The 12,079-nt window shown below is 46.1% G+C and overlaps 2 protein-coding genes across 13 annotated transcripts in view; one reads left to right on the forward strand and one right to left on the reverse strand.

Moving 5' to 3' along the window:
* Positions 1–12,079, reverse strand: part of LOC105466962 (Rho GTPase activating protein 26) — a 907,509-nt gene that overhangs the window by 559,847 nt on the left and 335,583 nt on the right. The gene's annotated exons all lie outside the window — the stretch shown is intronic.
* LOC105466960 (fibroblast growth factor 1) overlaps positions 1–12,079 on the forward strand; it is a 111,933-nt gene that overhangs the window by 27,008 nt on the left and 72,846 nt on the right. Inside the window, exon 1 of one of the 11 annotated variants that reach the window (XM_071097780.1) lies at positions 10,588–10,608. The exons of the other annotated variants lie outside the window; for them this stretch is intronic. The gene's annotated coding sequence lies outside the window, so the exon portion shown is untranslated. Of the gene's footprint in view, positions 1–10,587; positions 10,609–12,079 lie in introns of those variants that run through there. 11 annotated transcript variants of the gene reach the window in all.

Genomic DNA, 12,079 nt, shown 5'->3' on the forward strand with positions numbered 1-12,079 from the left:
GGCCTTATGGCCTCTCGTTCCCTCCAGGCCTCTCCCTCTTCTTCTGACCCATGGCAGGCAGAGGAGGGGTGTGGAGTCCCTTGTTCTAGGAATTGTAAAGAATATCTCTTTAGAAACCTCCAGCCATGTCTTGCTCTAGGATGGAAGCATATCCTGAATTGGCTACTTTAAAGTCTTTTCATACACGGCAGATCCAGAGAGAGGCTTCTGGTGACTAATCAGGAGTCGTGCATTGGTCAGACTATTGCAGCCCCAAAGTCAGTGTTTTTCCGGAGCCAAGATCCCATTGCTTCCTGGCCGGTCCCACATCCTGCTGGACCTGCGTTGGCTGGCTCATGTTTCTCATTATCTCTCCCCCAGCCTCTTTAAAGGCTTCTCACTCCACCCAAAGGTTTTATTTTTAACTCGCACAGTAACGCTAGGGCTGAGCAGGGATACCACCTACATTCACAGGAAATGGGGCTGTCTTGGAAAGGTGTCCCCCTCTCCAGGGACTTTCTCCCTCCCTACCTACCTCTCTTCCTTTCATATTTATGGAGCAGCTACCCCCATGTGGGCCCTCCCTGGAGGGGAGATACAATATAAGGGCAGATACGATCCATGCTCTCGAGCCACTGACATTCTGATGGGGCAGAGGAGTGGCTGACAGATAGAGCATCACACACGAAAAGGTAGGCCAACAAAGAAATAAACCAAGTCAACGGGGAGTTTGATAAGAAGTCTTCTCCAAAGAGAACAAACAAGGCACCAGGACAGGGGAAGCTGTTATACATTGGGAGGGGAGGGGAGCCTCTCTGAGCAGGTGACATAGAGGTGGTGGCCAGTAGAACAAGGGGCACCAGGCATGCATGAAGCAGGGTAAGGACTGTTCGTCAGGGAGGGAGAACAGGTGGGAGGGCCTGTGGTGGGCATGAGCTTGGTGTGTGCTAAAATGTCACAGAGGCCAGGGTTCTGGGGGAAAGTAGTCAAAATGAGGCTGGGGAGGCATGCAAAGACCTCATGCAGGGCCCTGGAGCCATGTAAAGAGTTTGGGGCTTTGTTCTGAGTGCAGCAGAAAGTCACTGGGCAAGTTGAATGTAGCAGGGGTCAGGCAAGGATTGACATTTTAAGACCCTCGCTGAAGACTGATATTCTCCTATAAAGAAGGTAGACCCCTGAGTGGAGAACTGACCCTACTGACCCTAAGAGGGGTGGAGGGAAGGCAGGGACATGATTTAGGGGGCTACCGAGTCATACAGAAAAGAGATAATGGTGGCTGAGGCTGGAATGGAGCAAGACCACAATAGAATCAGGCTCGCTCTTCCAGAAATTAGCTTGATACCAAATATCTTCCTTCTAAAGAGCTCATAGAACCATATCCCACAATCATCAAGCAGAATAGAACACCAAGGCCTGAAGATATAGAACTGTATAAGCAATAGAGTTTAGATAGCCTACTGCTTGTAACTCGTCATATTTATTACGCTTCCAAACACAAGTAAGATCTTTGTCCAACATCTGCCTCTTTGACTTTCTGAATGGTGTGCAAACACCCCTCTCTCTTTATACCATGGTAGCTATCTCTGTTCTTCGTATCGCTGGCTGAGATAGGAGGCCAAATGGGCCAACTCCGCTATTCCTGGGGAATTTTTGGATCAACTAAGAATAAAAGATGAGAAAAAGCCCAAATTCTCAACTCTGATAGAATTTGCCTTGACTGAGCGATGCCACTCACCTTCTAAACTCAAAGGTGACTTTAGATGCCTGAATAACCTGAACAGTTGTCTGTGCTCTCCAAGAAAAACACTATTGTGTTACTGCTCTTCAGAAGAAAGGAGATGGAAAACAACAGGACCACAATGCAGAGATTCTGCACAGAATAATAATAATAATAGCTATTATCAGTTGTTTGCTTCAAGGCACTTTATTTATATTAACTCACTTAATCACTGATGAGGTAGGTCCCCCTCTTAAACCGTTTCACTGATGATGGAATTGAGGCTTAGAGAGAAGTGATGTGAAACACGATAGGAGTAGAGTGTCAGGTCCGGACGGTGGTCGAACTCCTAACTATAAACCAGGCTTGACTATCTGCCTTGGTTGCCAGTTACTTTAAAAACTGCACAGAAGGCAGAGTGTGGTGGCTCACACCTGTAATCCCAGCATGTTGGGAGGCCAAGGCAGGAGGATCACCTGAGATCAGGAGTTTGAGATCAGCCTGGCCGACAGGGTGAAACCCCGTCTCTACTAAAAATACAAAAATTAGCCGGACATGGTGGTGCATGCCTGTAATCCCAGCTACTCGAGAGGCTGAGGCAGGAGAATGGCTTGAACCCAGGAGGCGGAGGTTGCAGTGAGCTGAGATTGAGCCACTGCATTCCAGCCTGGGCAACAGAGCGAGACTCTGTCTCAAAAAACAAAACAAAAAAAAACTGTACAGAAAAAGACCTGAAGGAGAACATCCAAAATGTTAGCAGAGCAGGGATATGAGTAATTTGCTGTCTTTTTCGTGTAGTTTTTTATTGTTTTGAGTATACAGTGTCTGGTACTCAGTGGATGCTCAAAATCTATTTGTTTAATTAAACTGTCAAGTTAATGAGTATATGTTACTTCAAAATTATTTTTGAATAATTAAAGTAATAGAGCTCATTATAGGAAATAGAAAATTTCAGGAATTTTAAGAAGATTAAAATTTATTCATCATTCAGTGGTAATCACTGTTAAAATATCGGTAATATTGATTTATGTCTTTTCAGTTTTTTTCCTATTTATGTCTGTGTCTGTCTCTTTATCTTCCTATTTATGCATATATATGCATGTGCATAACAAAATGGTATCATACTGTATAGTCTTTTAACTTGTATGTAATGGAATGATGACATTACTCACCTCTCAAGTATGTTTTTGTGTGCAATTCCACCACAACGGGGTTAGGTTAGGAAAAACCTCAGTTGTGGCTGAAATGTGGGTCCTGAAGTTAGACAATGGGGTTTAAATTCCATTCCTACCCCTTACCAGCCATGTGACCACAGACAAGGTCATTTTTCTGAGCCTCAGTTTCCCCAGGTGTAAATGGCACATACCTCAGAGGATGTAATCAGGTAAAACAGGTAAAGCTCTCCCGAGCACTCTGCCCAGCATGAAACAAATGTGCAGAACGTGTTCATTGCTATTGTTATGAAGCTAGAAGAAGCGTTTCCTCACAAGTCCAGTGGTTTCAAAAACTCCCTCCCATCTTACTCTGCAGGATCCAAGGAAAATGAATTTAGAAATCATTCAAAATACCCTCTGACCATATTGCCCTTTACCCTAATTTTTTGAAGGAGGGGAGTGTTAAAGTCTTAAGTGTTAAAGACAATTAGCTCTTTTTCTCTTCCTTACCAAGAACCAGGTTTGTTGGATTAGAAATACATTTAAATAATTCTGTTGCTCACAGCTGCAAGAGGAATGTAGCCTTCCTTTCTATTTAGCAGCTGTGTTTTACAATTGTCTTAAAGCAAAAACAAAGCAGGCAAAAGAAAAAGAAACAAGCAGGACTGTTTAGAGCAATCCTAAATTGCTCTCAGTTTTATATAACAATACAGAAGACGTCTTACCCCTAAAATACAGACCAAGAAAGAACTAACCTGATTCGTATACTGGACATCGTTTGTTAACACAGACACTCCACTGACACATACATAGTAGGTTCTCCTGAACCATGTTGAATACATTCTTGAATATATGTTTTCTTTACAAACGGCAAGCTATTGAGGAATAAAACAGTATGTTCATGTAATCTAAATACTGTCAGAGCCTGTTTGTAGGGTCAGAAGAAGATGATAGATGGTTAAATGAACAGCTGCTTTTTGAGTTTGTGTTGCATGTTGAGAAACTTTTTCCTCTTAATTCATAGCTCAGGAAATGTGTTTATGATCCTGGTGGAACTGTGTAGAGAGTTCCCTAAACCACTGTCATAGGCAGCACATGTGAGAAAGCGCTTCTGACAGTTGGGCCAAGTTTTTCCATTTTTGTCTAAGTATGGGAAATACTCAGAAACGTCTTAGTGTATGTGTAATAGCGTGCTCTCAGAACCAAAATGGCCCTAGAGATCACAGATAACACATGTGATTGTAAGGCAACCCAACATCGGGCCGAGACATTAATTGCAGCGCAAAACCCCTGAAGTCCAAATAACTGTGAGGCACATCATAATTTCCAAATAAATGATTGAAAGTGGTAGGACTGCCAGCATCTACTGCTCTCAGGTTTTTGTGGGTTTTTTATCCTGATTTCTTCATATGCTTTGCTGGTGTTGGTTGAGTGCCTTCTGCATGTAAGAATCTGTACCACGGGAGATGCAAAGGTAAAACAGGTTCTCTGCTCTCATGCTGTCTTGTGTGAGTGGATAGGGGCCAACAACTCAGCTGCAGAAAGAATGAAGTACTGGCTAGGCAAAGCACCACACCGTGGGTCCTTGAAGAAGGACCCTCCAGACTGGAGAGACCAGGGAAGGCTTTGCAGTGGAGGTAGCATTTGACATAGGCTTTGAAGGATGAGGAGAGTTTTAATTAGCAGAACATGGAGCAAAATGTCCTTCCTAACTAAGGGAACAGCAAGAACCAACATAGGAAGGCATGGAAGTTCTTGGTGTGCAACAGGGGAGAGGGAGCAGCTCAGATTGCTGCACTGTGGAAGGACATGATGGGAAGTGAGGCTTTTCACACCAGATTTGAGGTCACTTAAATGCTTGGCCAAGGACTTTGGCCTTCCTAGCTGGGAAGTAGGAAACAAGGGAAGTTTTCTGAGCCAAAGGTTGGCGCATGCGGTTCTTCCTTGAGAAGCATGACCTCAGTGCCAGCGTGCAGAAGTGACGGGAACAGCAAAGCTGTGGGGCAGGAGACCAATCCCGAGGCTCCGGAACCCACTTTCCACTCTGGTTAACCTCTTTGTAGCTTCGGGCAATGCAAACCAGCCTGACTTCCCCCTTGAAGGCTGTGATCCTGTACCTCTTGGCTCTCCTCCTGACTGTGCCTCTTCTCCCCAGGATCCTGGGGTTGCTCTTCTGTGGCAACCAGCTGCACTGGGGATCTGGGAGTGTGGAGTGATCCCCAGGGTGGCTGCCTCTGTCTGCTTCGCCCTTCAGGCTCCCCTCTGTTCTTCCTTGCAGATCCCATCTTTCCCATCTGCTCCACTTCTCCTCTGCCTGCCTCACATTCTGGGTTCTCTCCAGAGCCCAAGTCCACTGCCTGCCAGTCAGCAGATGGATGACTCTGTTCACCTCAGCTGCGACACACCCCACAGTGAGCACAGCAGTCGTCCTGCCAGATAGGCTGCTCCTGGCTGCGTCCATTCTCTCAGTAAATAGCCTCTCCAGTCATCCTTCCAGCCCCTCTACGCCCCACAGCCTCTCCATTCATCCTTCCAGCCCCTCTATGCCCGAGTCACCTCTGATTACTCCTTTGCAGAATCCTCTTCATTCTTCTCTTCGAGTGTCTTTGGAGCCATCCTCTTCCTTCCACTCTCGTGGCCCAAGTTTAGGATCTTTTGTCTATTTCAATTCAACAGCCATTTATTGAGCCCCAGGGACTGTGCTGGGGACATAGTGGTGAGAAGGAAGCACGTGCTTCTGTCCTCGACTAGCTTGTAGTCTAGTCAAGAAGACTTGAGGAATGATGAGCTTTTCAGAGATGGAAATAGAGGACACTGCGCCCCGTGGCCTCTGCTCTGCCCAGCCCCGTACCAGTAACCAACAAGTTTCCAGAAGAATTTCCAAATTCCCTTCTCCAAAGTCTCCACTGGCGCCACTTTCATTTGCTTGCAGAACAAAGTCTAAATGCTTTGGAATGGCATCATTCAAGGTCCTCCATGATCTGACTCCAAGCAGGCTTGCACTCACCCTGTGTGTCCCTGCAAACCCCCTGCTCAGTGGCATCGGCCATGCACACTGGGAGAAGATGCCCTCTACTTGCCCACCCCTGGGCCTTTGTTCAAGTGATTCCTTTATTCCATGTTCACATGTGTAAAACCTGTTTGTCCTTCCTGCTGAGATGCCACATCTTCCAGAAAGTCCTCCTGACCCCTTCCTCTTCAGCCCTCCATTCCCCCAGCCCCTGGCACATCCTTCACAGCACTTGTCACAGCTGGTCATGATATTTATGATTTAGCTTCTCACCTTCTCTTAAGGACAGGAAGCTTATCTCGTTCATCCTGAATAATCACAACAAAAATAATAGCTAAAATTATTAGATGCTAGAATGCATATTTTATTTATTTGAGGCAATGTGCTAAGTGCTTCCCTTGCACTATCTTGTTGCATCCTTTTGACAAACATGTGAGGTAGGTATATCACTGGCCTCGTTTTATAAAGGAAGCTCAGAGAGATGAATTGACTTTCTGGACTTAAGTTCAGGAAGCTTCGCTTCAAAACCCATGCCCTTAGCCATGACTTCACCTTCATTACCTAACTGTGTCTGGGTGAGTTCCTTGTATATAAGTCCTTACTCGGGGAGGGGAGGGTGTCAATTAAGAGAATGGGACAGTGAAGACAAGAGCAGCCTCCCCAAGGTCATGTGACAAGTCACGGTCACATAAACATCACGAATGTGGGAGCTTTAGCGACCACATTTTCTCCTACACCTTTTACCTAGGAAACAGAAGTAACAGTTTTCGAAGGGAAACTAAACGTTTTTGACTGTGCAAAGGATTAGATGGCAGTGTGTTGAATCCAAATTGATTGCGTCTGATTTAATTTGGATGGTGATGTGCCCAGTCACATAGCCCTGTTGGACCAGGTGCCTGAAGCAAAGAACTTTCCTTGCACCCAGCTACCACGGCCTCTGCCTGAGCCTGGGAGGAGACATTTAACAAGGGGAATTCCTTCTGCCTCCCTCACTGGACTGGACCTGTCCCTTTTCTTAAAGAAGGGGAGTGGCGTGGAGCCCAGGCCCTCCCCTGGGGGCCTGCCTGCTCAGTTCCAGACAGGTCTGCCTTTGTGAGTAGAGGTGGGCTGGCGGGCAGGAAGGCTCTTGGACTGCAAGACCGTTGTGGCATCCCAAGTCAGTGGGAGTGAGGCCAGAGGGGACAGTCAGGATGGGAAAGTTGAGAAAGGGAAGACAGTCACCATCAGGCCAGCCAGGGCGCTTCCTCCATTCCCTTCAGGGGCATGAACAAGACAGCATGTGGATGAGGCTGGAACTAGCCCCAGGGAGCCTGGGAGGAACAGAGTCCAGAGTGTGGATTTTTCAGAGCCCCTCCAAGGCCTGCAACATCTTTAATGTGGGACATTTGGTAATGGGAGGACAGCCTGCTCCTGTCATCTTCCCTTTTCCTCTCCCCATCAGCCTGGGAAGGACTAAAAGGCTGGTGATCTTTCCTTGCTCTATTTCTTTTCTGTTTTTCTTTCTTTTTTTTTTTTTTTTTTCTTCTTGAGACCGAGTCTCACTCTGTTGCCCAGGCTGGAGTGCAGTGGCACGATCTCAGCTCACTGCAACCTCTGTCCCCCAGATTCAAGCGATTCTCCTGCCTCAGCCTTCCGAGTAGCTGGGACTAAAGGTGCCTCTCACCACCCTTGCCCGGCTAATTTTTGTATTTTTAGTAGAGACGGGGTTTCACCATGTTGACCAGGCTGGTCTCGAACTCCTGACCTTGTGATTCGCCTGCCTTGGCCTCCCAAAGTGCTGGGATTACAGGCGTGAGCCACCGCGCCCAGCTTCTTTTCTGTTTTTCTTTCTTTTTCTTTTTTTTTCTGTCTCTTTCTTTCTTCGTTTCTTTTTTGTTTTTGTTTTTGTTTTTTTGAGACAAGGCCTCACTGTGCAGTGGCACTATCACAGCTCACTGCAGCCTCAAACTTCTGGGCTCAAGTGATCTTCCCACCTCAGCCTCCTGAGTAGCTGGGACTATAGGCACTCACTACCACACCTGGCTAATTTAAAAAAAAAAAAAAAAAAAAAAAAAAAAAAAAGATCTAGAGATAAAGTGTTGCTGTGTTGCCCAGGTTGCTCTCAAAATCCTGGCTTTAAGTGATCCTCCTGCCTTGGCCTCCCAAAGTACTGGGATTACAGGCATGAACTGGAAGATGTGGCATCTCAGCAGGAAGGACAAACAGGTTTTGTCCTTGGACCAGAAATGGAGCCTCTTGCTCCATTTCTTTACTTGGCTTGAGTTTGGCTTCTCTTGTTGTAATGTAGACATCTTTATATGCCATTTTGTCCTCCATATCCTGGCTGAAATGCCACTTTTTTTTTTTTTTTTTTTTTGTGGGGAACATGTCAGAGGTTACAGAGACTGGTGAATGGACAGACTGATGAATAAGAAAATGTTGGGATTCTCATCTAACACACCGCTTTCTAGACTCTGACTCAACGACACCATACTGCTGCTGGATTTCATGAAATCTGACACCCCATCCTATCCAGTACATTGTATTATGTCTTTAAGAAATTTAAAGGAGCAGAAACAAGTTTTGAGAAGCTAGGATTGTGTGTGTGTGTGTGTGTGTGTGTGTGTGTGTGTGTGTATGACATGCTCCTTAGACCATTAGAGTCATCCTGTTGTGTTATAAAACCAGTGAAAAGTCCTATTTCACAGCTTCCCCCAGGGGCATCTGCAGGGCCCATGATGCTGATACAGATTCAACCCCAATATAATAAGACCTTAAGGTTGAGCACTGGTTATGTTTCATTCAAGTCTGAGACTTTCAGCAGTTGCCATTCTAGAGTAGCTTGTGTTATGCTGGAATTCCACTGGCAGTAAAAGTGGCAGACAAAAGGCTGGGTTTTCCTGACCCTGGGTGGTGGAGCAGGCCAGTTATCAAAGGCAGGTTGTAAGGAGGAGCGGGGGGTCTCACCTTGACAAAGAAGGGTTTGCTGGAGAGCCAACCTGGGGGGAAGTCATGAGCTCCATCTTGAGTACAGATGAGATGATGAGAAAGACTGGGGATTGAGAAAAGAATAGGCAATGCTTAACCACCTGTGGACCTCTCCAACCTCCCCAAAGGAAAAGCTTATTGGTTGTGCTTGAAGAGGAGAGCTGCGTGATCCATAATCCTCTTAGGATCACTGTAGAACCTTCAGTGGGAAGGACCATGGGATTCTGAAGATATGGGGAGGCTCCAAGTGTGTGAGCTATTAATGTTACAAGCATGAAGCTTTTCTGATAGACAGGACTCACTGGGTAGAGATGAGAGGCTTTGAGGAGAACATATTGAGGTCACTGAGTGTTGACGGAATTCCGGGAGGACAGAGGTAGCTAATGGGATGCAGTGAGCCAGGGTGGCAGAGGAGACAGGAAGATGAAGAGACAGAGAAGCCTTGTTGGGGGGAGGTCCTGGGTCATTCATTGCTTGAGAAAATCCCAACCAGAATCTGTGGCGACCTTTTCCAAGGAGGAGTGAGCCAGTCCTTTTTCCAAGGTAAACAGCTTTAAAGTAATGTTTCCAGAAGGGACCAAAGTCCTGAGGAGGGGAGCGGAGCAGGGGGAGATGGAAAGCCTCACCCAGAACGGAGGATGGAAGGGCAGGGGGGTGGGTGAGAGGCAGGGGTGAGGGGTTGGAGGTGAGATAAGGCACTTGTGTTGTCTTGGGGTTCCCAAGGTATCTCAGGAATATTTTTCTAAAGTAAAGTTTGTGAGTTTTGTTTTTCATTTTTTGAGATGAAGTCTTGCTATTTTGCCCAGGCTGGTCTCAAACTCCTGGGCTCAAGCAATCCTCCACCTCAGCCTCCAGAGTAGCTGAGATTGCAGCACAAATAACATTTTTTATAAAATGTAATAGTGTTATATAAGACAATGTTACTATTTTTTCAATGTTACTGTTTAATAATTTGTTTTTATCATCCTCATTAACATGTATACAATGCAGCACTGTGCTAAGCACCTTATATAACTTTACCTCATGTTATCCTCAATAACCCTATGAGTTTAGGTAATACTGTAATCTCCATTATAGAAAAGAGGAAACTGAGGTTCAGAGAGGTGACGTCACCTTGCCAGTGTCTTACCGCTGTTAGCAGTGGAGTCAAGACTTGTCCTCAGCTGGGCTGACTCCAGAGCCCAGGCTCCCATCCACCAGGAAAAAGACTCAACCATCTTAGAAGAGGAAATCCCTGGACATCGACGGTAGCATGAATGAAACACAGGCAGAGCAATCACAAAACACCACACTGCCACTTACTGGTTGGCTACTTCCATATTTTATCAGATCTAAGATACAGTAAATTGTAAGTTAGACCATCACTTCATGTACCATGAAGAAAAAGAATGCTGCATGGCTTGATTTTAGAGATGTTCAAATACTGAAAATATGTGCATCTGAGGCTTGATAAAACACTACAAGCGCCATACCATGCTAGGAGCTTTGCCTCTGCGATCTCATTTGTCCCCACAACAGCCCTTTTGTATCACCACTACAATTGCAGAGAATACAGGGCTTAGAGCAGTGGCGTTCGTGCCCCCAGCCAGTGACACGGTGCTAGGGAGGAGCAGAGCCTGGATCTGTCCTTGGCAACTTCCCGGGCCCAAACCCCTGTCCTGGCTGACCTGTCAGTGCACACTGCCTGGGGGGTGAGGGACACCTTTGTCATTTGTTCCTTTAGGTGGGCAGCCAGCTTGGCAAACAGAAAACACAATGGAGCACCTAACTGCAGGAAAAAGGTACACCTTGCCTCCTTCCTTCCCGCAGGGCTCATCTGTGCCTGGGCTCACTTGGAGCTGCTCACTCTCCCTGGACTTTAGGGGTGCTGGTTGTGAGGCCAGGTGACCCCTTCAGCAGGACCCTAGCAGCTCTGGTCATTGATTTCCTAGCTCATAAGACTCCACGGCACAGGCTCTTTCTCGGACCCATCTCTTTCTTTTCCCAAGCTCCACTTGCAATTTGCGCCAGATTTGGAAGTATCATCTCTGACCCTGAACTTTCTTCTTCCCACATCTTCCTTGCCTCCTCTCATCTCTCCAAGTGTCTTAACTCTTCAACCTCACCCTGCCTCCTTCGAAAGCCTTATTCATGTCTTAACCACTTCCTAGCTCTGTTCACATCGAATCACTAATGGTTTTCTAGAATCCCTCCATGTTAAGATGGAAATCTGGGACAAGACAGAGGTGGAATGAAGAGGTTGTCTGTGTGGAAAAAAGTCAACTGGACAAGTTTCCTCGCTTTGATTTTTGACCCCAAGACCTCCCTCGTCCGCTGTGGGCTGTGTATCTACAAGCTGGCTTCTCTTGGTTTCTCAACTCGGGTCATCACGGAGTATCTTCTTGCCCTCTGTCTTGACCTCTTGGCTATCTTTCACATAAGTTTCCATAGTGAAGAAGGCAGTTGCACTTAAATTAGATCTTCCCCATCTCTTTAAAACACGCTTGTTCTCTCTCCTTCCAGCCACTGAGTCATACTTTCCCATCTTCTCAAAGACTTTCCTGTCATTGGAGATGAAGGCTAGGACTTGGCACTTTCTCCTTTTCTTTTACTCCCTACTCTACTTCAACAAGACATTAGTATCACAACTTGGAAAGGCTTCCTAACTGGTAAAATCTTTCTGCTGGAAAAGCTCATTATCTTTTTTTTTTTTTTCCCTGATTAACCTTCTTCTCACCCATCCTCTGTCCTTCAGAATCTTTTTCTTTGTATGGCTGTCTCAACTCAGCCTGAATTTCTTTCAGAACCCTGCTGAGAGGAACTTTAAAACATTTTGCAGGCCAGGCACAGTGGTGCACACCTCTAATCCTAGCACTTTGGGAGGCTGAGGCAGATGGATTGTTTGAGCCAAGGAGTTCCAGACCAGCCTGGGCAACATGGCAAGATTCCATCTCTACAAATACAAGAAAATTTATCTGGGCCTAGCGGCACGTGCCCGTGATTCCAGCTGCTTGGGAGGCTGAGGTGGGACTGCTTGAGCGCAGGGGGCCGAGGTTAAAATGAGCTGAGATTGTGCCACTGCACTCCAGCCTGGTGAGGGAGTGAGATGCTGTCTCCAAAAAAAAAAAAAAAAAAAAAAAAAAAATGCAATTTTAATACACACAACCTTTACTGGATGTCAGATCTATTTATTTTCAGTATTTAATCAAAGTATGAAAACTGCTACCTACAGGTTTCCTTTGTTCTAAATTCCCCCAGGGCAGAGAGATGTCT

Source organism: Macaca nemestrina, chromosome 6, assembly GCF_043159975.1.
Source record: "Macaca nemestrina isolate mMacNem1 chromosome 6, mMacNem.hap1, whole genome shotgun sequence".
NCBI lineage: Eukaryota > Metazoa > Chordata > Mammalia > Primates > Cercopithecidae > Macaca > Macaca nemestrina.